At 33.3% G+C, this 27,657-nt stretch overlaps 1 protein-coding gene across 2 annotated transcripts in view; it reads left to right on the forward strand.

Annotated features, from left to right (window-relative positions):
* The window catches only part of LOC150093671 (uncharacterized), a 51,078-nt gene extending 48,092 nt beyond the window's left edge, over positions 1-2,986 (forward strand). For both annotated transcript variants that reach the window (XM_090413010.1, XM_090413011.1), the window contains exon 4: positions 2,064-2,986. The gene's annotated coding sequence lies outside the window, so the exon portion shown is untranslated. The remainder of the gene's footprint in view (positions 1-2,063) is intronic.
* Positions 2,987-27,657: the final 24,671 nt, after the last annotated feature.

The following is a 27,657-nucleotide window of genomic DNA, read 5'->3' on the forward strand; positions in this document are numbered from 1 at the left end:
TAAGGTCAACAGCTATTTCTACTGTGTCAATGTCTTTACAGACACCACGAAGGACCACTTTTAAATTTTTTTCCGAGCTGAGCGCAAAGGTATGATACTGGATGCCTCTGTCGTCCGGTTCTTCGGTCAACCTTCTATAGTCTGTCACTGTTGCTGGCTGGATATTTATGCCTTCATCCGTGTTTTTGGCCTTAATGAAGCGAATGTGCAGATTGGACATTGTGGATCTTAAAGCTGCCCATTTCTGCTTTTCTCTAAGGATGATCGGAGACACCTTTTCTTTGGGAGAAATAGCGGCGTCCTAACCCTGAGAATCCTGTTCCATTTCAGTATTGTCATTGTGTGGTTCTTCTGTTGTTCTTCGCTTTTTGCGTGCACGCACTTCTACAAAGTCTGAAGGAGTAGAAGGCACCGATTCTAACTGATCCTCTGCGACAACGTCTATGACTCTTTCCGGGAGAAACGTATCGCAAAGTTTCACTTTTCCCGACCAATTGATGTTAAGTAGTTCACCTAGTCTTATAAATTCTCTATATATCTCCTCAAACATTGTCTCATTTAGCTGTTTTTCCATTACTATCAATGTGAAGTATCTATCTAAAGTTCAAAAAAAAAAGAAACAAAAAGCTTACTGTGTTTTGAATCAGTGCTCTTACCTTTGGTAAGAGCACTGATTTATCGATGAGTTTTGAATCAGTGCTCTTACCTTTGGTAAGAGCACTGATTATCGATGAATCAAATGCAAAAATTAGACACTTCTCATATACTAATAAAAAAGGTGTATTACATTTTTTTCTAATAATAATATTTTTCAAACTTTTTTCAAAAAATTTGCTTATACACCTTAAGCAAATAAAACTTGATATTATATTATAAACTATTGTTACAATAAATATTATTGATATATTTAAAAGAATATCAATAATTTTTTTTCAATATATATATAGATATATACACACATCCACATGTCCATACAGGTACTTTCAAGTACATAATAATTTTTAAAGTAATAATAATAATAATAACCTCTCAAATAAATTACGCGTAATTACATGCATAAACCCTATAAAATATAGACAATACTACATTGTACTATATGTGGTTCAGTATATATTTCAAATAATATTATTATACTTTGCATAACATGCAATAGATATAAAACAATCATTCATGTATTGCTATTATTAATATAATCACAGTGATAATTTACAATTATATAACACAAGTTAAATAATATTAGATGTTGTGTTGCTGTTCACAATTTTTTTCAAAGTTTGACAAAGTATGATTATATACAATTAAAATATCATATATCCTATTTTGTACAAACATACAGTACAAAAAAAATTAATTATTTACATAAATTTTAATAATAATAATATTTTTATTACATTATATTTTCATATATTATAAAGTAATATTATCACATTACATTTAGTAATTTTAATAATAATATTAGTTTAATTTCGTTTGTAGCTATAAATAATTAATTTTTATTCATTTTGTTCATTCGTTCATTATTCATTTTGTTCATTCATTCATTATTAATTTTGTTTATTTTAAATAAGATTTATAAAAGAACTTTATTTAAATAATTAAATATTTTGAGCGTGTTTGTGTGTATTTTGTTTTTTTGTTGTTATTTTTGTTAGCGTTTGTTGCTGTCGTTACTACTATGAGATACGTATGGCAACTTTTGCAGTTGCCATACGTATTGCACATTAGATTTTTAATGTGCTATAACTGTTCATATGTTTTACATTACCAGGTCATCATCTAATGTTTCATAACTCTCTGGTATAGAAAACATTTGCGGATAATATAATATAATATAATATAATATAATATAATATAATATAATATAATATAATATAATATAATATAATATAATATAATATAATATAATATAATATAATATAATATAATATAATATAATATAATATAATATTTATAGTACAATAAAATGCTGCTTAAAACAATGTTCATTTTATGAGCACCACCAATATGAAATTTCTTTATTTATTATAATATGTTAATTTTCAAGAACTTCTCATTTCTTGCAGGTTGTCGCACAGCTAATATGAATTCTGAGAGTAACCAAAGAGAGATAAAAGCACCGATTAAAATGGGTTTTGAAAGCGAAGAAAACTCACCCTTTGTTTTCTACTGAATTATATATTTACTGTCAGTGTCAAACTCGTAATGTAGAATCAGCATCTTTGTGAAATTGAATGTTTATTTTTCCCGAGCAGAATCCTCATATTTATGAAAAAGCTGAAGTATTATAACAAAACACTTATGCATTAAATTCTGTAGTTTTCGGATGTCATCTCATGGTATTAATTGTGCTCCATAAAAGAAAAGATTCGTAATTATTATTAGTATTAATAATTTTAATATGTTCCTCGTAAATAAAAAAAACTAATATTACTTCAATTTCGAAATCAAAACAAAAATTCTGGAAGCCATGGCTTAAAAAAAAACTTAAATATCTTGAAAACACTTAGCAAAATATATGAGTCTTAACCATTCTCAAATGTTCGAGTGAACATTTTCTTTTCACTTATCTTTGTAAGAACACAACCATGTGCAATTTTCATACGTGTACTGAGATAGACAAATAAAAAATGAATTATAAACGTTTCCGGTCACGCGGAACGAACAAATATGGCTAAGTTACAGCAGTCAAATGAAATGTAGACAATACTACATTGTACTATATGTGGTTCAGTACATATTTCAAATAATATTATTATAATTTGCATAACATGCAATAGATATAAAACAATCATTCATGTATTGCTATTATTAATATAATCACAGTGATAATTTACAATTACATAACACAAGTTAAATAATATTACATGTTGTGTTGTTGTTCACAATTTTTTTCAAAGTTTGACAAAGTGTGATTATATATAATTAAAATATCATATATCCTATTTCGTACAAACATACAGTACAAAAAAAAATTCTTATAAAATTATATTATATTTATAAAAGTGAGATTTTTGAATAAAAATGTATTATTTCTTAAATTAAATATTTCATTAAAAATATTTAATTATACTCATAAATAATTTAATTATATAATAATTATTTATAATCAATTAAGTAGAGTTTGCTATTATTAATATACAGAATATTAATATCTTATTTTATTTCTTATCTTATTGTTCTTCTTACCTGGTTTCTTACACTAATTATTTTTTTTTCGAGAACGAATATGCAAGCATGAAATGTCCATACTTAATTACCATTAATGTATGTACAATTATATAATAGTACGAGATTATTATACAATAGCATATATTATGAAATAATAGTAAATATACAATTACAATAACAGAACAACACACACTCTTAAGTCCTTAAGTAATAATAATTATTTTGTGTTATAATATAATAACACAAAATATCTAATATAATATGATAACACATGATATTTATTACAAAATGACCTTATAAAATATTTATTATAAAAAACCTAATAAAATAATATATATAATAGATATAATAGACGCAATCTATTATAATATAATATTATAATATTTTAATCATAATAGTAAGTTCTTAAAAGAACTGGGAGATGGACTGAGTCCTTGACTCTTTATCCCGTCATCTGAATGAAGAAAACCTGTGTGGATGGGATGTTATTGTGCTAAAAAGCTCTAGTCATGGCTGGGTAACGGCAATAGCGGAGCCTCAGTTAAAACTTCATTGGCTACAGCATTGCCATTTGTTACCCTGGAAGTCCTAAAAAGGACTTTTTCTAAGGCTTCGCATTATAATAGTAAGTCCTGACCTAGTAATTTTAAATACATAAATATTTAAAAACCTAATAAGTGTGTATAACTTATATTATAAAATGTTAAAATATTACAAAAACTAGCAATTATATTTCATTACGTCTTATTAATATTAAACCAAGTTAAGTAATTATATAAGAAAAATGTATTTGTAAATGCTTATTATATACTTATAATTTGCAAATATTAATATGTTATATATAGAATAATCATTTTCGTTTTCTGAATGTGTCTGCATATTATCACAACTGAATCAAATTCATATTTAATACAGAATTGCTAATGCAGCCATTTCTTAAATATCGGGATTCTCTCTGTATGAAAAATATAAAATTATAAAGAAATATATGAACTGTTGTCAGAATGTATAAATTCTACCATAAATATTGAACAAGTGATGAGAGAAATTTACATAAACATGTTTGCCTGTTAATTTTATACAAAATAAATTACCTTATTAATCAAAAGGATTAAAAACTAATTTCCTTTTAAACACAACAACCGTTTTTGTTTTTAATGTAGTAACTAATTCGAAATAAAATATTTTGTGTTGTCTACTTGTAATGGTAAAAGCATAAATATATAGCGTTTCTATGAGGTGAGTTATTTATGTATAATGAAGATGAATAAGCATAAATTATTGTGTTGTAAAAATATTTTGAAGTGAAAGAAAAATAAATATATCATACTTATAAAGATGGCGCTTGTCTCCTTTGTTTTTCCTATGTGGAGATTAACATAAGAGAATTTTATAAGTAAATAGTCACAGTTTTGATGACCTCGTATGCTGATTTGGTTCTGTACGAAAAATCTGCAAACAAATGGTAAAAATAGTGATTTGTGTTATCCATCTGCAACTTACAAATACGCCTTGTATATAGGATCAAAATACGAAACAAATCTGACCTTTTATTCATCAGTTTATCCTTAAAATACACAAATAAAAAAACAGTAGCTTTTCAGTATATTCACATGGAAATTAAAATACGCCCAATCGCCAGGCATGCGTTCTTTGCAAAATAATCTAGAATCGGTTCTTTTTTTAATTATTCTCTAAATAGTGAAAATAATAACAGAATATCATCTTTATAATAGTACTTTTATAAATACTCTTAGCTTTACAATTTGGATACACAAATTATCGTAACACTCTTGAAGGTTAATAGCTTATATATCCTTAGAGATAAAAATTCAAATAAACGCAAATATTTAAAAATAGTTGATTTCAAAGTTTTTATAATTCAAGATCTGAACACTTGAGAGAATAGTTCATAAACCATTTTTTTTTCCTATCGACTAAATAATTTGTTCATCAGAAGCATCAAAATGAATGTTCATTGTAGTAATTTTCAATTCCCAAATCTTGGTTGCAAAAGTGGGAAAATTGAGAAAACAATACGGTGATTTCATTTTTTAATTATTATTTGCAATAAAATGTTATTCAGAAGATATTAAATTGAAACATCTTAGCATAACTATTACTACCAGACAATGGCAGAGAGGGTCAAGATAGATCAAACCTAAAATCAGCCAATATTTAGTGTTAAAATAGTTTTATTAAAACAGATTCTTGAGTTTAGTTATACGTCATGCAGGGTCGTCGATGTTTCCTACTTTTGGATTGATAATGCTACAAAATGCAAATTTTTTTACAATAATATCCGAATATTTTGCTCTTGTATGATGATCATTGCCCTAGTTACTAGGGTGGTAACTAGGGTCTAAGTATATCATATTTTATAATTTAATCGTTGAGATTTGATTGAGAAGTGCCAACGTGGAACTTATATAGTTAGAGAACAAGCCGGGTATCAGCTGTAGCAGTTGATTGGATACGAAACAACTAAAGAAGAGAGAGCTACGTGTACTATGTAAGAAAATCCTTGTATTCTACACCTGGTTTGTCTTTATTTATTTTTATTTAATTGTTTCTTCTGGAAACTCGGATAATTATTCATCTTACTAATTTGCCTATAAAACCTTGCTTACGAGATCATATATCATGTCTGTTAATTGCGCATCGTATTCTCTAGCCTCTTTGTCTGGTGTATGTGTGTAAAAGCACTTTGCTATCACGCATACATTCGGCGAAATCAGCGTCAGTTAAAAAGTCCGTAAAAAGATTCCTCGAGATGAGGTCAACAGCATTCGAATCCACTGTTGCGTCTCTCTCTCTCTCTCTCTCTCTCTCATGATTGCACTAATTGCCCATTAAACGAATGCGAGAGGTTTTTGTTACCTCCTGGGCGATAAACTTAATTCAACCCATCCCAGTGTGCTGCATAACCGTTGGGAACAACAATATCTCGGATATCTATTTGTTACATTTCAAGTTCCCCTTAATTATCTTAATATCATTTCCAAGTTTTCATTAAATATAAAAGTTTCTTTTGAAATAGTTCTGGAGTTTTTCAAATATTGAACCTATTAAAATATTTTGTTTCTCAATGTTTACATGAAATTTACTAAAGTATATTTCTTTTTTCGGAGAAAGTAACTAGTAAACGACAAATTTCATTAAACACCTATAAGAAATTCTTATAACAGGGAATATTAAATCATATGAAGGTTAATTAAAAGAAAAGACCCTCCTTATCAGACAACGGGGAATAAAAGCATCTTGCTTCACCCTTCTGGCCAATTATGTTATGTTATGTAAAAGAAAAGAATCCGGTGGAAGAAAAGTCCTTTTTAGGACTCAGGGTCATGAATGGCAATGCTGCAGCCAATGAAGTTTTAACTGAGGCTTGGCTATTGCCGTTACCCAGCCATTACTAGAGCGTTTAGCTCAATAACACCCCATCCACACAGATTTTCTTAATTCAGATGACGGCATAAAGAGTCAAGAACTCAGTCCATCGCCCAGTTCTTTTAAGAACTTAAAAGAAAAATTCAGTTTTTGATTCCAGGGCAACGTTGGCAATGCTGTAGCCAATGAAGTTTAACTGAGGCTCGGCTGTTGCTTTTACCCCCCTGGGGCGCAGAGATTCGAGAGATTGAGTCGCTCTCTTAAGGTTTTTTCCTTAAGGGAGCAATTTGGTTCTCCGGCACGGCCCGCTGAGAGGCTTTGTCGGTGAATGCTTTTCTTCGGAATCGGAATATGAGCAGTTCTGCTCGGTAGTGGCGTGTGGGTGGAAGGCCATCACTGAATGGAGCCAACGCTGAGATGGACGGTCTTTCGCCCACGATTAAGTGGCCTAGGGATCGTCCGAATTTTTAGAGACGACTTTACCTTTAAATATGGCAATGCTGTAGCCATTGAGCTGTGGACATGGCTTATCCAGCCATGACCAGAGCTCATAGCTGAGTAACACCCCATCCACGCATTTTTTTCAATCAGATGAATGGATTCGGGGGGAACATGAACCGAGTCAAGGACTCGGTCCATGTTACCCCCCCCCCCCAAAAAGTAAACGATTCGATATGGACTGAAACTGTACTTTATACAGTACACTTAATTCTGAATCTAAGTGAAACACAACTATTAGTACATCAAGATGGTTCACATAATGACGGAAGTAACTTAAACTAAACTACGAGGTTAATGCATTATATCTGTTAATTATGCATTTCCTCTGGTAGATTTACTGTTTAATGAAATGAAAAACTGGAGTTTCCGGGAGGAAACCACTTCCGTGCAAGACAATCTAACTCACATTCTTGGAGACTATAAAATGTTTCCTCGAATTGCTACTTAGTTCTGGAAGCTCCATAACAATCAAAAAATAGTTGTTTGTCTGAACAATAGTCTCAATGCTACATGATTAAAAATAAATGTATTGAATTTAAATATCAATCGATAGCTGAATAATAATAATCGGATTTTAATGAAACCGAATATACAACTATTCCTTTAGAAACATACATGAAAAGAAATAATTTTAAAACGTAATCCCAAAGCATGCTCATTAATTTTAAATTGGTAAGAAATACTTGAAATATTTTGTTTTTCGGTTTTGTTTTCTCTTAGGGATATTTGGTCGTTTTGGGATTTTTCTTAATTGCAAAACTATATGCTGTTGCTAAGGGATCTTGAGAAATCTTTATTATTTTGAATGAATTCCGAGCTCCTTCTTTTCCAAAGAAAGAAAGAAGCTCAATTTGCATTTTTGTTAGAATTTATTAAAAAAAAGGGCTTGCAGATTAAATGGCTTGGAATAGATACGAAGATGAGAGCGTGTGCTTTTCTGTGTTCTCATTACTGTAGATTAATACCATACACGTTTAAAGGAAACAGACTTTATGTGCAAAAACTGACTTTCTTTTCTTCAGCATCACACACACACAAACTCTCTCTCTCAAACATAGTGAAATGACTTTCGTGCGATAGCTAAAAAAAATAGCAAAATCCATAGCCGTAATTGAATTTTGTTTCATTCATTAAGAGAAAATTACCTGAAGCTCTTAAAAAGTAATGGAATTCATCCCCATGCTACTTCGTTATTTCCTGTTGTAGGTTTCAAATTTGCTATAATTCAACTGGTTAATAATGCCTATGCAAGGATTGTTTCAACCACAAGTGATAATTATCATAGGTACTCGATATTATTTATAGTAAAGAAACAACGGAAATATTTTTGAATATGACCTGACCACTATTTTCTATATAGAGTATACATTTAAATTACTACAACGATATTGCCTGCAGTATTTTAGGTACGGCAAAATGTCGTAATTTTAGTATCCAAAGAACAATCTGAATACAAAATTAATAAAAATAATATCTGCTTCCAAACCAGTCCCATCTCATACTTACTCCGGACCACTTTTAAACAGCAGTTTGTAGTAGAAGCATTTATCTGACAATGCCCAATGCGCCGCATTGTTTTCCAGTAGCTGAAACATGTTACCAGTTTGCGCTGATCAATTAACTTTCCCTCACACACGCTGTATTTTGGACGGTCAAGTTTCCAACCATTTTTCTTCGAAAATAAATACCACCAAAGAATTCCAAATTCATTAGTCTATTTTATTGGTATTAAGAAATTCCACCTTTCAAGTCAGTTAACACTGCTGCAAGGTCTCTTAAAACAAATTTTTAATCTGTTCGTTCATTAGGGCGTGATAGATGTTTACTGACCTGCATTTCATGAGATATCATCATTCATTATTATTACTTCACTTTATTTTTTTTTCATTAATAATTTATCCTATGCATTATCAAATACATGATATTAAGTAAAAACATATCAGATCACTTATTCATATTCACAAATTAAATTTTTATCATTATCAGACATCAAGGAAGCTGATAGCTTTTATAAGTCCTTATAAGGACTGGCTTAAAGGCGCGAAGCAAGAATGCTTTTCATATTCCCCATTATCTGTAGAGGACAGTGTAGGGATAAGGTGTTATTGAGCTATTAAAGCTCTGATCATGGCACGAGGGTAACAGCAATAGCCGAGCCTCAGTTAGAACTTCATTGGCTACAGCATTGCCATCCATTACCCTCCCAGGGTACCAACTTTAGTCGCCTCGTACGACATGCACTAGCTAGATTGGTGCTATTCTTATCCCGGCAACCACACGGGGACGATAGCTTTTCCTTATAAGGACTGGCTTAAAGGGGCGAAGCAAGAATGCTTTTCATCTTCCCTGTTATCTGTAGAGGACAGTGTATGGATAAGGTGTTATTGAGCTATTAAAGCTCTGATCATGGCAGGAGAATAAAAGCAATAGCAAAGCCTCAGCTAGAACTTCATTGGCTACAGCATTGCCATCCCTGATAGCTTTTTTTTGTGTTTATTACACTTTAAAGGATTATTGTTAAAATAAAGTAAAGGTATAACATTTTTAAAATGAAATAAAAGATTTAACATTCTGAAAATAAAATAAAATGATTATTACAATAAAAGATATTATAGATACATGCATAGTTTATAGAAATAATCAGATAAATAAGAGTTTCAAAATTTTTTGTTGTCATAAATAATCATAATGTTGCCAGCCTGATTGGCTGAGTGGTTAGTGTATCCGCTCTCCAGCCAAAGGGCTGCGGTTTCGAATCCTGTCGTGGGCATGGATGTTTGTGATTGTCTGAAAATACTAGTGGTGGTGGTTGACAGTAGATGGCGTTGGTGTAGATGATGCGGTTGGTGAATGAGGTTGAGTGGTGGAGACAGAGAGAGTTATAGGGTAGGTGCCCTCCCTCGATGAGTCTTGGACCAACTGGAAGTGTCAAATAATAATTGCTTAAATTATGTTGCACTGGATTGCAGCTATTCCGAGTTGTCAGTTTGCTTCAAAGATCAGGCAAAAACCTAAAGAGAGCAAATAATTTTTTAATATCTTACTTATGCGAAATTGAAGCCATTTGGCTCTATGATTTGTTGATAGTAAGTGATCATGCACTTGCCATGAGTCCACTTATGATTAATATAACTTTCTGACATAGGAATGCCAAGGTATAAACAGATACAACCGTTTTTACTCTCTTTAGGGTTCTTCCTGCTCTCCGAAAAGAACGGTAGCTCCGTGCACACTAGCAGTTTGTCTTCCGCCTCGACGAGCGAAGGCTTTGTTTGCCGGCAGTACCTGCTTCTGATTGTGCTGGAATGAAGTTCCGGTTGGTGATAAGGCGGAGTGCAGATTCATAAAATAAAATCCGATTTTAAAGCCACTTGAGAATGGCCTTTTAGATCACTCCTGAGTTTTCGGAATTGGCAATTTGAATAAAATGAATGACCTTCTGCCTGATGAGAATCAATTGTTTAAAACAACTGTCATACCGCGAAACCTTTAAGCACTCATAAACGGCAACCATATTCTTAGGCAGGCAAAGTTTGTGCCTTTTAAGTAGTGCATGCCAAAGCAACTACGAAGGTTGAATTCCCTGATAAATATCGATACTTCTAAGTTTATTTCTAGATTTATCTATAAAATATAAATGGATCCATAATATCCTTCTTCTTTTTATCTGACAAATTGAAGCTGATTTTGTAATATAAAATAATAATAATTTATGTGACGTCAATCAATATGAAAGTTTGCAAAGCTATAAATGCCTTCGTTCAGTGGATGGTTTAAAGATTTTTTTTCCATTATATATATATATATATATATATATATATATATATATATATATATATATATATAACTGACTACTTATATCATACAACGAACGACGCGGTAACCACAACTGCATCTAAAGGACAAAGGATAAACGATATTAAAGAAACAAATAAACGAATATATACAGTTAATATAATTGCAAAGATAAAATTCTTATATCAAAGAGTAGCATTTGTGATAAATTCTGTTGGGATTGAGTTTTAATAATAATTCTGCAGTAAATAAATCTGGAAAGGAAAAATAACAAATACAAAGCCATTAATATTATTGCAGAGAAATGGATAGGAATGAAGAATTCTAAAATTGGTAACGAACACAATCCCCAAGGAACTCATTAATAAATGATAAGAGAACCACAAAAATGCTATATTTGAAACTTTTTAGATGACTAAACTAGATATTATTGATAATATCGGATATGTTGTTAGGGTCAATTCTGAAAGAGCTTTAGGTATTTTAAAGAAACCCCACTAATACATATTTGAAAAAAAAAAAAAAAATTAGCTCAATTTTGCTCATTAATGACGTCACATTCTAGCTTGCAAACAGAAATGGACTGATATCACGAGCCGCAAATAAAATGACATCGAAACTAGGTAGCAGTACATTCTTTAAGCGGCATAGCCAGTTTAATTTTTGCCACTTGGCCAAATTACGTAATTATGCGATCCGTCCAATACAAAAATGTTTCTTAATTTCCTTAGTTCTAAATTCATTTAGTTTTCCATAAACATGAAGAATTATTAACTAATGAAAAATACTTTATTATTGTTAGTACTGTATCTTACTATTTTTTCTTCTACTATATCTGTAAAGCAAATAACAGAGAATGCAATCTAATTTATTTTACTAAAATAAAGAGCCAAAAGGCGATACAAAATTATATAAGTCAAGCGGATATTAAATCCAGCATTATTTCAAAGCCGAATGTAGAAACTATGAAAGTTTCGTAAAAATAAGTTGACCAAAGAGCTTACGGGAATACATTCCCTGGCAACCGGTTCGAAACCTTATCAAAATGGACTAAAAAAGGCCGAATATATAGATGGGCTTGGGCGGCACCTATGTCTTCTAAGTAGTTCATAATAAGGCAACTAATGAATGCCGGGGAGTGTATTCCCGTAAGCGCTCTGGTCAACTTATTTTTACAAACTTTCATAGTTTCTGTCCCAGCGGTTAGCCTAGTGGCTATGCGCTTCGGAACCGTATGCCTGGGGAAGGAGTGTCCTCGGTTCGATTCCCATCGACTACGTGAAGAGCTTAAGGATCTGCCATAGCCAAGTCAGCCTGTGTTGGACGTGGACAGCAGAGTTTTTCCACCAGTTTATCTGGGGTTTTTCATCCCGCAAGCAGGTAACTGGACCAGTGAACACACAGGACACAGACATAGAACATAGCACGGCAAGGAAGGCAACGGGAAACCACCTTGCTCATAGTCACCTCCCCTAGTATGGTGGCATAGCTGCCCCTACCATCCGTGTGGATGAAAGGAAATCATTCCATAGTTTCTACATTCGGCTTTGAAATAATGCTGGATCTAATATCCACTTGACTTATATAATTTATTATATATATATATATAATTTATTATATATATATATATATATATATATATATATATATATATAGAGAGAGAGAGAGAGAGAGAGAGAGAGAGAGAGAGAATTTATTTTATATATTTTATATATATATTTTTTTTTTCCGCTTCCATATTAATGCAAATATTGAAGAAAATTCAATCTAAATTCTTGATAACGCTGATCCGCTAAGTCCTTATAAGGACTGGATTAAAGGGGCGAAGCAAGAATGCTTTTCATCTTCCCCGTTATCTGTAGAGGACAGTATAGGGATAATAAGGTGTTATTGAGCTATTAAAGCTCTGATCACGGCAGAAGGGTAACAGCAATAGCCGAGCCTCAGTTAGAACTACATTAGCTACAGCATTGCCATTCATTACCCTCCAAGGGTATAAGGTGTTATTGAGCTATTAAAGCTCTGATCGTGGCAGAAGGGTAACAGCAATAGCCGAGCCTCAGTTAGAACTTCATTAGCTACAGCATTGCCATTCATTACCCTCCAAGGGTATTTGGATTGAATGAATCAATCACCGACTATGTAAGTAAAGGTGAAATCTCAAAAAATCGGACGATCTCTAGGCCACTCCATAGTGGGCGAAAGACCGTCCATATTTTCAGCGTTGGTTCCACTCAGTGACGGGTTCCCCCACCACCGAGCGGAACCGCTCAAATTCCGAGGAAAATAATTCACAGACAAAGCCCCTCAGCGGACCGTGCCGGAGAACACTCTCCCCGGAGACTCAAAGTGCTCCCTTAAGGCAAAACCCCCACGAGAGCGAACTTATAAGGACTATAAGGATTGTCTTCCTAACCATCTCTTTGGTTAGGAAGATTGATCATAGAGATCTACTGTGAGATGCAGTGATTAATTAATACCCTTGGAGGGTAACCGATGGCAATGCTGTAGCCAATGAAGTTCTGAGGCTCGGCTATTACTGTTATCCTCTTGCCATGATCAGAGCTTTAATAGCTCAATAACACCTTATCCCTACACTGTCCTCTATGGATAACGGGGAATATGAAAAGCATTGTTGCTTCTCCCCTTTAAGCCAGTCCTTTTAAGGACTTTAAGCTGTCTTGATCACCCTTGTGGTTGCCGGGATAAGAATAGCACCAATGTAGCTAATGTATGTCGTACGAGGCGACTAAAATTGGTACCCAGGGAGGTAATGGATGGCAATGCTGTAGCCAATGAAGTTCTAACTGAGGCTAGGCTATTGCTGTTACCCTCCTGCCATGACCAGAGCTTTAATAATAGCTCAATAACACCTTATCCCTACACTTGAAGAAGGAAGGCTGTCTTGATGTATATACATGATATATATATATACATGATATATATATATACATGATATATATATACACATGATATATATATATATATATATATATATACAGGGTGTTCGGGATAAATTTGACAGTTTCGTAAGGAAAAAGAAAATCTTCTTTGTATCTATTTAATGAATTGACAAAAAAACATTACAGGCAGAGTTAATTACAATACTATCAACAAGATTTACTCAAAATAACCACCATTAGCATCGATCACAGCTTCAATTCTGCTTCGGAACCTCGAACAAGCTGATGCTACAGTCTCCCTGGGAAGGGCCGCAAAAACTGTTTTAATTTTATCCATTAACTGGGCTTTTGTATTACTGGAAGTGCGATTGGTGTCTTTTTCAACTGCGCCCCATACAAAATAATCCATGGAGGCCAAACATTTGGACTGGTGAAGTCGTAGAAATTTTCAGACAACCATTTTTGACTTTTCCCAGAGGTGTGGCAAGGGGCCGAATCCTGCTGCCATACATACGGCCTACCATTGGCTACCCTTGTTATCCAGGGCTTGACTACAGTTAGCAACTCCACGAACAAAGCCCAAATTCCAATGCCAGGGTTCTTCAACACCTGTTCCTGCAGATTTGCGAGGAATTCTGCTGTACGAACGCAATCAGATCGTCTGCTAGGGATCTTTCTTCTTGCTACATCCTCGTAGTCACCATTGCAAGTCTCTAGTTCATGCCTGATTGTTTTTACTGTATTCAGGGAGCATTGGGCAGCAGTCGTAATATCCTTATTTAGATGGCGGGCACGAATCATCATGATACAAGTTATTCTCTTCCATGATTCAGGTGGGTTCCAGCTATCCATCCTTTCTGACATCTTGTATATGAATGAAGAAGGGTCCAAACTTTTAAATGAAGAGAAGTGTGTGTTAATACATGTAACTCACGGAAAAATATAATTAATTATAAATATGTCAAATTTATCCCGAACACCCTGTATATGTATATATATATATATGTATATATATATATATATATGTATATATATATATATATATATATATATATATATATATATATATATATATATATATATATATATATTCATCTTTTGTTGGGGCTAATGTTGAACAAGCCCTTATATTGCGTCTTTGAAGAGATTCGAATGGTCTTTCCAACAAAAAGGGCATCGTCGATTTTCACGGAGCTAGCGGGAAGGATGAAGGCATGTGGCCTTTGGTTAGAGACGCCTGAATTCAAATCCCATCTCCGATAAGAAGAATTTCATGCGGAATATTAAATTTCCGGTACTGATGTCAGTCCTAATGTAGTTTATGATAATCTTACTCACAACAATTCAGTAAACCTATCGTATTTTAGTATCCGGGATAAGCTGGAAATGTTACGCTACAGACAAAACATGGTATACGTTTTCAAGCCACATCTGACCTGCTTGACAACATTCCAAAAATTGAAAAACAAAAAAAAATACTAAAAGGGTAATGTGCCAACGATCCTTATAATGATAAATGCTCTATTATCTCTCCATCACGCACTCTTCCTTTTTATAATATGCTATGCAATGCTAAATACTTTTAGAAATGCATCTTATACCCAATATGTCATCCATGTGAGGTGAACTCACGTATTCATAAACACATTCATAATAATGCCAACTAATTGATAAAACTTTTTCCTTTCTAATATACGGTAACAGAGATAAAGTAAGAATCATTAGAGATCATCTTACCAGGAAATTGGATTTGATTGTAAATAAGGTATCAAAATATAAATAAAAATATTCAAAAGAAAAAGAAACATTTTTGGAGAGTCCCTAAAAATTTAAACAACTTTAAATTTAAATCATGGATCCTGTAGTGATGTATAAATCAACCAGATTTTCGACTGTATATCATACATTTCTAACCACAGTAACGATAATTTAATAAAGTTATACAGCTAACATACAGATGTTTCTGATTGTTTAATGCAAACGGTATGGGGGAATAATAATAATAAAATTTCAAATATAATTTGAAACTACATCTTTGAATAACGTTATATTATCATATGCAGTTGTGAGGGGGGGGGGGTTGCCAATGTATAACCCATTACACTATTGAGATCCTAAAGCATATTACATTATACAATTCTAATAATAATTTCCCAGATTTTGGTCAGAGATAGTCTATCGCTATTGAGATAGAGTAGAAGCTGTTCAGCGCCCTCTGTTTGAAGAGGCGTTCGAATTTGAAGATGTTTCATGCAGCAACGTTTATTACTATAGCATTCTTTGGGATGATACAAAGTTGCTTCGGAGCACTGTATTGAAATTCGACGAGTGCTGAAGTTCTTCTACATCGTCCCAACTTATACCTGAACGAGAAACTACCTCTTCCCATAATTTGGGAAATTGTGATTATCAAATGCATAATGTAATGGTTTACAACCAACCTCGCGACTACATATGATAAGATACTAATTGTTATTGCACTTCGTTAGTTTATTTATGTCAATTTTCCATTGTTCTGTGCACTAACTCGGTGATGTATGGTTTGCTATAGAGAAACTGAAATATATATATGTTAAGTGGTAATTTTTGTTAATTATCTCTACTGTAATTGCGTGTTTATGCATGTAAAACCTTTAATAGAACATGGAAAAGATCTTGAGGGGTTCGACAAGAAGAGGCTCCGTGGTCTCTCTTGTTCCTGACATTACAAGATTCCATCACCCGAAATGCAACTGCATGCAACACTACCTGCAGATGAAAATATTAGATTGCCACCTTAGCCAATAAATACAAGAAAGAACCGAAGAGTCCCGAGAGTTTAAAGCGTTCTCGGAAGACTGGTATAAAAAATCTCAACAATTCGATATGATAGTGATCAGCCTGGGATTCAAAGAGAGTAAAGGGGTTCGGATTTACAGCAGGGCGCTAAAAACAAGAGGAACAGTATTATATAAAGAACTATAAAGTTTAGTATAATAATTTGGAGTTATTTTTCCTGTGTGGACTCGGACCCTCTTACTAAAATGATGATTGCTAACTGATAGGAGACACATCTTGATAATGAACTGCTTCCTAGTTGTGATGATTTTAGGGAACAGCTCCGTGTGTGTTTCAGCAGACACGGTTGATTCGCCTGCGCAGTCTCGACCCATTGGAGCCCCTCTGGTTTGAAGTACAACGCTGGGTTGGGATGGTTTGCATGCCACACAATACATCGATGAAGAGGAAAATTGATCCAAACTAGTAGATTCGCCGCATATGTCTAAAAAGCCAGGAAATCTGATTAAGGCTAAAGAAGGGGGACGTACACGTTACTGTGTGTGTGTGTGTGTGTGAACTTAGCTTTATTTCTGAAATAAAGCTAAATTCACACACACACACACACACACACTGAGTGGCCACTTTATTAGGAACACCTTCCAATTGGGTGGTGTTCCTAATAAAATGGGCACTCAGTACACTTCAGTATACTGTATCACAGGGGCGAATTCTCCATGCCTGCTATGCTTGCTGCGCAAGCTCGTTATTTGAAAAAGAAGTGATATTTATTTGCTAATAAATGCATGCATTTATAAGCATTCCATTTAGGCTTTTCTTTTTATAGACAGAAGACGTCTAAAGCTTGCTTGGCAATAATTTAGTTTTGCGTTGTGCATCGAAGGCCGATGCTTGCTCATCTAGTGAAAGCTACCTTGGCTTTCTCGGTTGCGGGAGCTTCCAGGTCCTCGCTACAGCACTGTGATTTCATGCGCGCGCATAGCCATTTCTGCTCCCTTCACGTCGTCTTAAACACAGGCCATACGCAGTCAACGTAGCTCTAGCCAGTGAGCTTCAGCCAGCCTTTACAAGTGTGCGTGTTGCTTGGGAAAATTAAGTTACAACCAATTCTTTATGACGATGTTATTCACCAGTTCATAAAGAAGAACCGTAGGGTTGAATTTGTATTCAAGTAGCGAAATTGAAAAAGATAGAATGTCATTTGTAAAATAAATGTTGTATTTGTATGATTAAATGTACATAAATTTCTAAATATATAGTTTTAAATGATCAGTAATTCATTATTCCGCTAATCAGACTTCCATCACACCTCTCACTCCCTGAATGATAACAAGAGCAAGCGTGAATTTCAAGACCAGCATTCGCCCCTGTTGTATCACAACCCCACAAAAACTCAATCAACTTTCTCTTCATTGCTTCTTACAATGTGAGAGTTCTCATTTGTAGTTTTCATGTGACACACACACAATAGATGACGAGCGTCCGTACGTCACTGAGTCAATAAACGATACAACAGATTTGATTATCTCAGACTAGAATGGAATACAGCGATTATCTCAAACTGGAATAGAACGTCAGAAACTCTGGTTTGATTCAATGAAAAAAGCAGAAAGACTCCGATCGTTGATGTATACTTTTAAATCCACTTACACTTTGATGATTTAGCCTGCGACAAGAGTAATCCTACTCTTGTCGCAGGCTAATTTTTCAATCCTACTTGTTCTTTCTAATTTTTGCGCCTGTCTGGATAGAATATAACTAATGCATTAATAATATGTGTTATGCTCCACTTATCGTAACTTGTATTTTGATTATAACATTCCATTTATTTTGGAAAATACACTTCAATATTAAAGGTTGGGACACTGTTTTATAGAACATGGTTTTTCCTGAAAAGGAAAATTTTAAAAAAAATCCAAAAGCGAAGTTAATTCTAAATAACAGAAATAAAAAAGATATCAAGCCTAAATTAAAGCAAGTAATTTAAATTCAACATAAACCAATCCTAAACTGAAGAAACTAGTAATCTGGATTACACCTCGTTTCATAAATATATCTATAATGATACGTTTTATTTTAAAGTTTAACTACGTTTCCTTGAGCTTATTTTGCTTGGGAAAATTAAGTTACAACCAATTCTTTATGACGATGTTATTCACCAGTTCATAAAGAAGAACCGTAGGGTTGAATTTGTATTCAAGTAGCGAAATTGAAAAAGATAGAATGTCATTTGTAAAATAAATGTTGTATTTGTATGATTAAATGTACATAAATTTCTAAATATATAGTTTTAAATGATCAGTAATTCATTATTCCGCTAATCAGACTTCCATCACACCTCTCACTCCCTGAATGATAACAAGAGCAAGCGTGAATTTCAAGACCAGCATTCGCCCCTGTTGTATCACAACCCCACAAAAACTCAATCAACTTTCTCTTCATTGCTTCTTACAATGTGAGAGTTCTCATTTGTAGTTTTCATGTGACACACACACAATAGATGACGAGCGTCCGTACGTCACTGAGTCAATAAACGATACAACAGATTTGATTATCTCAGACTAGAATGGAATACAGCGATTATCTCAAACTGGAATAGAACGTCAGAAACTCTGGTTTGATTCAATGAAAAAAGCAGAAAGACTCCGATCGTTGATGTATACTTTTAAATCCACTTACACTTTGATGATTTAGCCTGCGACAAGAGTAATCCTACTCTTGTCGCAGGCTAATTTTTCAATCCTACTTGTTCTTTCTAATTTTTGCGCCTGTCTGGATAGAATATAACTAATGCATTAATAATATGTGTTATGCTCCACTTATCGTAACTTGTATTTTGATTATAACATTCCATTTATTTTGGAAAATACACTTCAATATTAAAGGTTGGGACACTGTTTTATAGAACATGGTTTTTCCTGAAAAGGAAAATTTTAAAAAAAATCCAAAAGCGAAGTTAATTCTAAATAACAGAAATAAAAAAGATATCAAGCCTAAATTAAAGCAAGTAATTTAAATTCAACATAAACCAATCCTAAACTGAAGAAACTAGTAATCTGGATTACACCTCGTTTCATAAATATATCTATAATGATACGTTTTATTTTAAAGTTTAACTACGTTTCCTTGAGCTTATTTTTAATTATAAATTTTTATTAGGCTTAGCTTTAAAAAAAAATTAAAATTAACGCCTGACAATGTATGAGAAATTGAAACCAAGTTTGAAACTGTGAAACTTAAAATTAGATTTAAAATTTTAATCGAAAGTTTCAAGTTTTAAACTTTATATTTAATAATAAGAAATCACTAAAACCTTTGAAATCCCGGTAAGATATGGGTGAATTATATTTTTATTTTTTTAATTTAGATTAAAAAAAAGAAATTACCACGTTTTTCTCTGCAACTAGATATTTAGTAAGGGCCGAAGTATTTGTTGTTTTAAACTTTTTTTCTTCCTGGAGCATTGATGAACTGAAGAACGATAAAGGATGCAAAATACTGATATTCAATGGTTAACAGACATCAGATTTTGTCATCCTTTTTGAACAAAGTAGCAGAGCCAATTTTTCGTTCTTTAAAAAGTAAATAATGAAATTTCTGTCTGTTTGTTTGATGAAGAGGTGGATAATATTGATAGCGGTAAGCAGCTATTTGAAGTGAATGCAATACTTGCTTGATCCTCTGTAGTTGTAGTTTCAGAATAGATTTTTACATAATAAGTGGCCTATTGATGATAATTCAAAAAAGGATGAACAGAAAGCTTTTGTCTTTGAGAATGATTTAAAAAAATAATAATCAGTAAAGATGTCATTTGTTAATGATAGCAAAACAATGAAAGAACATACTATTGTTTGGATTGCAAATTTTTCACCAAAATCGCAAATTAACTGGAGAATTCTTTTTAGTTTTATATTAAAAACTTAAAAAACAAGCGCTCTCGTTACTAACAGCGTGCTCATGGATGAGTGGAAGTTGTTGTCACCTTCAGAAAACAAATCTCACATAAAAAACATAAAAATAAAAATGTTGTTAACTGGTTGCTGTCTAGTTCATTTTATTAACTTCATTAAATCTCCTTTTAAGTGTTTTCAATCAGTGAAGGACGCTCTTGAGACCTTGGGGCTGAGATACAAATAATTCTCTGAACGTACTGATGAGCTTAGTGAACATTGCATTACTGTGAAAAAAAATAAAATAAATAAAATTGAAATATAATTGTTCAATAAAGTTTTATTGAGGAAGAGAATAAATGAATGATGAAATAAATTAATCATGAAACTGTTTTATTTTCAAAGCAAATATTAACTATTTTGCATATACTGTAAGTAATAATAATGTATTTTCTTATTTTTGTTATTGTTCATCCATTCTCTATGCATGAATGTTAATTTTTTATTATATAGAAATTTAATTATTTAAAAATATGTATATTTTAAAAATCCACAAATAATTAATTTTTGAATAAATGGACAGAAATAACAATAAATGTTTTAAAAACACCAAAATAATAAAAACATAGAAATGATACAATATTGTCTGCATCTTTTAAGCTTATGCCAGGGATGGTGATTGATCCATTCAATCCAATATCCTTGGAAGGTAATGGATGGCAATGCTGTACCTAAGGAAGTTCTAACTGAGGCTCGGCTATTGCTGTCACTCTCCTGCCATGATCAGAGCTTTAATTGCTTAATAACACCTTATCCATACACTGTCCTCTACAGATAACGGGGAAGATGAAAAGCATTCTTGCTTCGCCCCTTTAAGCCAGTCCTTATAAGGACTATAAGAAGCTTATGCCAGGATGTTGGAAGGAGGAGTTGAATCGACCGTGCGATGCGGTGAATAATTAATACTCTTGAAGGGTAATGGATGGTAATGCTGCAGCCAATGAAGTTCTAACTGAGGCTCGGCTATTGCTGTTACCCTCCTGCCATGATCAGAGCTTTAATAGCTCAATAACACCTTATCCTTACACTGTCCTGTACAGATAACAAGGAAGATGAAAAGCATTCTTGCTTCGCCCCTTTAAGCCAGTCTTTATAAGGACTATAAGGAAGCTGTAGCCAGAAAGTATGAAGAAAAAAATGTCCTTTATAGGATTCCCAGGGTAAAATAAAGAAGCTGTAGCCAGAAAGTATGAAGAAAAAAAAGTCCTTTTTAGGATTCCCAGGGTAGAAATGGCACCGCACGGTGAGAGGTTTTGTTGGTGAATGCTTTTCTTCGGAATATGAGCGGTTCCGCTCGGTGGTGGTGGTGGTGGTGGGTGGAAGGCCATCACTGAGTGGAGCCAACGCTGAGATGGATGGTCTTTCGCCCACGATTGAGTGGCCTAGGGATCGTCCGAATTTTTAGAGACGGCTTTACTTATTCATAAGGACTCCCAGGGTAACAAATGGCAATGCTATAGCCAATGAAGTTTTAACTGAGGCTCGGCTATTGACGTTACCCAGCCATGCCTAGAGCTTTCAGTTCAATAACACCCCATCCACACAGGTTTTCTTCATTCAGATGACGGGAGTCAAGGACTCAGATGACGGGAGTCAAGGACTCAGATGACGGGAGTCAAGGACTCAGTCCATCTCCCAGTTCTTTTAAGAACTTTAAGCTGTAGCCAGTGAAGTTTTAACTGAGGCTAGGCTGTTGCTGTTACCCTCCTGCCATGATTAGAGCTTTATATATAGCTCAATAACACCTTATCCCTACACTGTCCTCTACAGAAATAACGGGGAAGATGAAAAGCATTCTTGCTTCGCCCCTTCAAGCCAGTCCTTTTAAGGGCAGTTAGAATGTGAAACAATTTTGCCTTTCTACATTTAAGTTTTTCGAAACAACGTACCTTGTGCTTTTTATTATCCATCTAGATTATTTTTGATTGTTAATATTTGGTCCTTTTTATACTAAATAAGACACATTTTTTTTTGAATTTTATTGGATCATGATTTTGATAAACATATATACATAATCGTCGACTAGTTTTTTATTGGTTTCTTTAGGACGAGAAAGGTTATACTAACATTAAATGCTAAAACAGAAGAATGCAGTAACGATCTTAAAATCAGTTAAACAAATTGAAAAGGACACGTGACATTAAGAGCATAAAGCGTGGAGACTTAATCATTGTTTGTAGATCGCGTTTTATAGTTTTCGTAATTGAGTTCGGCTAAACATAATAAATTTATTAAGCTTTTCCAAATGTCTTTTAATATCATGCCTTGATTTCTATTGAGGTTGTCTCCTATCTGGAGTACCACTGCAGATTCTTTAAAGTTTCTACATCTGAAATCTTGTTCAATGTATGGCATGGAGCTGTTGTCCCAATCAATGGAATGGTTCGAAATTGAGAAATGATGTGCTAATCCTGAGGTGTCTGTTCTGTTTTTGTTGACATCTACGATATGTTCTTTCTTCGGCAGAGCATGTTAAATTAAGATTGAAAACTGGAAAAAGTTTTTTTAAAAAAACTGGAAAAACTAAAATGAAAATAATAAAAATTTACAACTCTAGCAATTTAAATTACAAATAATTATAATAAGTAAATTAAAATTGAAAATTTTCCCCATAGTATGTATGAAATCTATTAAATTGTAAAACATTTATTTCCTGGATATTTTATAGCATCGAAATGAAGGAAATAACACAAAAAATTAAAGTATTTAACGGACATTCATTGAACGAGTTGCATAATTTTTGGGAGATTAAAAATTATATATATATATATATTCGGAATGGGTTAATAAAATACGTTCTAGAAATTGTGGGAAGCTCTGGGAAACCACATACAAACGCTTATGTTTCGTCATCTTCAGAAAACACCCTTACTGTGTAACAATACGTTACGCTATTATAAATCTATTGTGGTGCATTTGTAGTTAAATATGTATTAGATTTCGTTTTCAACTATGAATGTTGCACTAAGCTTGCTAACATTCTTTCAATAGAACTGACAGCGGGTATACCAGAAGAATAGGCTTCAATGTTTTGCAATGAATTGCTTTTGACAAGTAAATATTAATGCTTTTGTTGGGAAATATTTCTATGTTTCGATATATAAACTTGAACTACTGCTAGTTTGTCTCAGAGGCTTCCAATGAAGCTAAAACTCCCTACAGTGATCGGAGAACAATAGGATGATGTTATCGAAAAGGAGATAACAACGGATCGATTTCTAATACAGCAACTTTCCACCTGTCTTCCACGACATTTTATTTTATAGAATACAAAGCACAAATAAAACTTCAATAATTTCTAGAGCGTACATTTTTAGATCGGATCTATTCTGACCTCATATATTAGAAAATGAAAATGTTTTATCCCTTAGGATTCTTTCTGAAATTCATGAGATAGTTTTCGTTTCTATTAACTTAATATTATTGAAAAGAAATGTCAATGAAAAAACGCTGGTCTTTTTCTCTTTATGCAAACATGTTTCTTTCTTGAAATAAGACCCAGAGTGAGTAAAACCAATTATAAAGTTTTTAAGGCAATCGATTATCAAAACGACTACATGTCTATTAATTACGGTAAAAGATATTTTGTATATTTCGTGTAATTTATTAAAATTAGAATCAAATTTATCCCTGTCAATAATTATTGATTTTAATATTACTACTGTTACTAATGTGTCAATTTGGTTGCTCAGAGATTATAACGCAACTGTTTTATATTATACGAGGGTGGTCTGAAAGGTTCTCGGCCTCCATCATAGATGGCAACACTATCGGGAAGATTGATTTTCTACGTTAGTACGTCTGTCATAAGCATCCATGTGAAATTGCAAGTCATTCTATCAAGTAGCTTGTTTTATACAGCTGTCAGGAGCAAAAGTGTTGTCTTTCCCTTGAAATGGATAAAATTGAGTATTGTGCGGTTATAAAATTCTTTGTAAAAGAAGATTTAAAGTCAAACGAAATTCATTCGAAATTCGTAAAAGTTTATGGGCACTCTTTCGACTTCGCTTTCGACAATTATGAAATGAGCTCTGAGTTTAAACGTGGCCATACCAGCCTTGAAGATGATCCACGTGAAGGACGTCCAAAAAGTGTAACAACACCAGAAATCATTGATCAGATGCACGATATGGTATTGGATGACCAGCGAATCAAAGTGCGTGAAATTACTGAGACTATGGGCATTTCAAAAGAAGGTGTAGGATATATTTTGCATGAAGAATTGCAAATGAAAAAGCTTTGCTCAAGATGGGTGCCAAGCTTGTTCACAGCATATCAAAAACGCACTCTCATGAAAATCTCTAAACAGTGCTTGGAGCGTTTTAACAAGAATAAAACTGATTTTGTGCGTCAATTTATTACTATGGATGAGACTTGGATTCACCATTGCACACTGGAATCCGAACAGCAGTCAAAATTGGACAGAAGCCGATTGTTCGGCTCCAAAGAAGACAAAGTCGGTTCCATCAGCAAGAAAGGTTATGGTATTGGGATGCCAAAGGAAATTTTTTTATTATCTTGAAAATGGTAAAACAATAACTGGGAAATAGTATTCCGATCTTTTAACCAGACTAGGCAAAAAATTCGTGAGAGAAGACACGGTTTGCAAAAGAAAAAAATCATCTTTCATCAGGACAGTGCACCTGCCCACAAAGGTATTTTGGGAATGGGAAAATTAAGGGATGTGCACTATGAATTGTTGAAACATAAACCTTATTCCCCAGATTTGGCTCCCTCTGACTTCTATCTCTTCCCGAAACTGAAACTCTTCCTCGCTGGTCAGCGTTTTTCTTCGAATGAAGAGGTGATTGCAGCTGTAGAGGGGTATTTTGCAGATCTTACTGAGAACCACTACAGGGATGGGATAATGGCGCTGGAATAAATGTATTAGTCTTAAGGAAGATTATGTTGAAAAATAAAAATAATTTTGAAATTATAAATTCGTTTTTTCATTGTTAGACGACTGCATATGTTCTCAGGAAGGTTTGTTCGTGTGCAGTATAAGGAGGGGATAAACCCAACCATGTCTGCAGGGAACTATTTAACTCAAATATCACCTGGAAAAAAATTATAAATGTGCTAATGTCCTACAAGGGATTCAGGTCTAAGTCCTTTGATCAGGACTGTCCACGAATCAGGACAGTCCTTCGAGTGGCCTTGATATAACAACAACAATAATAAAAGTATACCAGCGGAGGGATAAGAGCTGACAACTCGACAGTTGTAGAACGAAAGTGCTATGCACTCAGCTAACTCGGAAGCACTAGTCGTAATTGGCTTGATTTTTCTTTTACAGGCATGGTTTAAATATCCTCCCTCTAAGAGGCTTAAGCTCGTTACATTTAACAAGGCTTGTCAAATATTATATTAAACGTTTTTAAACTCTTTAAATACACATATTATACACTCATATGCGTAGAGAGCATGTAACCTAAAAATGAATCATCAGAATAAACCTGAAATAAATACCGAGCGAAACAAGACATGGACAGGTAAAATTATCTTTAACTACCAAACACCAGATATTATGACATTGTGTTTGATATGAAAAATGACAAATTAAACATGGAAATGTACAACAGAATAAGCAAAGGTAATTCTGATATTTCTTAATTCTCCTTATATTCTGCAACTGATGGAGTCCCCCCAATAAACTTAGATTGAATATGAAATAAATTAGTCAAAACAATAAAGTAGCTATATTCATGACAGCATTCAAACCAGTTTTGACTTGAATATCTGTAAATCGGCTTAGAAATAAAACAGATGATCAAAGATTGCAGACTAGAGATATGAAACAGAAAAAAAAAGGAACTGACTCGGATTGATGCAGAAAGAAGTGCCTTAGAAGACCAAACAATAAGATCTAACATTATCAAAGTCAAGATAGATAACAGATCAATTTTGTGGAAAATTAGCTCTAGTTCAGTAACAGTGTGAAATTTTCATGTATTACTATCACTGTATTCTTATACTCCTTGAGGTTCCATATGAGGAACTTGATGTTGATGATGATGAGTTGGAGTTTGTTCAGGTTTCTGTGCAAAAAAAAAAAGTAGTTATCCTCCTGTGTAGAATAAGTAACTATAATGCATGGTCTTTTAGGCTCTAATATTGAATATTTTGAATATTATAAATGACTTGTTATGAAATTTCAAAGCAAGTCCTATAAATAAAGACCAAATGCACTGATATAAGTTAAATTTCTCAATTTCGAAGTTTACCCCCACCTTTTATTTTTTGATGCATTCAACCATTTCATCCAGTTCACAGTAATATTAGAAAGCGGCTAATCCTTGTTCGCTTTACCATATTAATATAATTATCACCTTTTTTTAAAATGATGAAGTAAAGATCCTCACAAGAAGGAAATTGCTCCATTTTCGAAATTCGTTTTTAGTTGTGTACATAGCACGAAATAAAACTCAAGATAGAAGTACTTTTATGACAGACTGAGCAAACAAGCAAACAAATCTTTGAGCTAAGCCAGTTATCGAGATTTACTTGCTGTGAAATTAGCAGATGCACGTCATAAACGAGGCGCTTTTTTTTATCCAGTATATTTGTTGTTCCACTTGCACTTTATTTGGTAGCGTAGAATCGTGAAAGAACTAACTTCATTTCTTTCAATAATTAAACATAAAAATATTTCTTATCATTATTAGCTGAACTTTATGACTTGCATCGTATAATTTCCCAGACATCCGAGATAAGATAATTTTTCAATGAACGGACGCTTATTTGGTTTTATAATCACAGAAAATTAGGAAAACTGGCAGGAAGCTTTTACTGGAAGTACTTTTTTTTTAACGTGCAGTAAATATGCCGATAATAGTGAAGCAGTCAAGAGCTTTCTGATTTTCACATAAACACACTCTCTTCGATTATGTATTCTCAACAACAGACTCATTTTTCTTTTTCTTTTTTTTTTTTAATGTAAAGAACATTGGTATTATAGGTAAATATTTCTTATTTGCCAACTTTGATAATTTCGTCTATATGGTCTGTTAAGTTTGTCAGTGTGTTCTTTGGCTAGTCTGTCAATTTTATAGAAGAAACATCCAACTTTTACTAAGGCAAAAATCCTATCAACTTCATATAAAATAAATAAATTCCGTGTGATGATACAGCGTTCCCCTTTTTACGGGAGTTCACGATACCATCTAGTCCCC

This window comes from Typopeltis vanoorti, chromosome 23 (assembly GCF_054136105.1).
Source record: "Typopeltis vanoorti isolate ZY-2024b chromosome 23, IOZ_Tvanoo_1.0, whole genome shotgun sequence".
In the NCBI taxonomy this organism is placed as follows: Eukaryota; Metazoa; Arthropoda; class Arachnida; order Uropygi; family Thelyphonidae; genus Typopeltis; species Typopeltis vanoorti.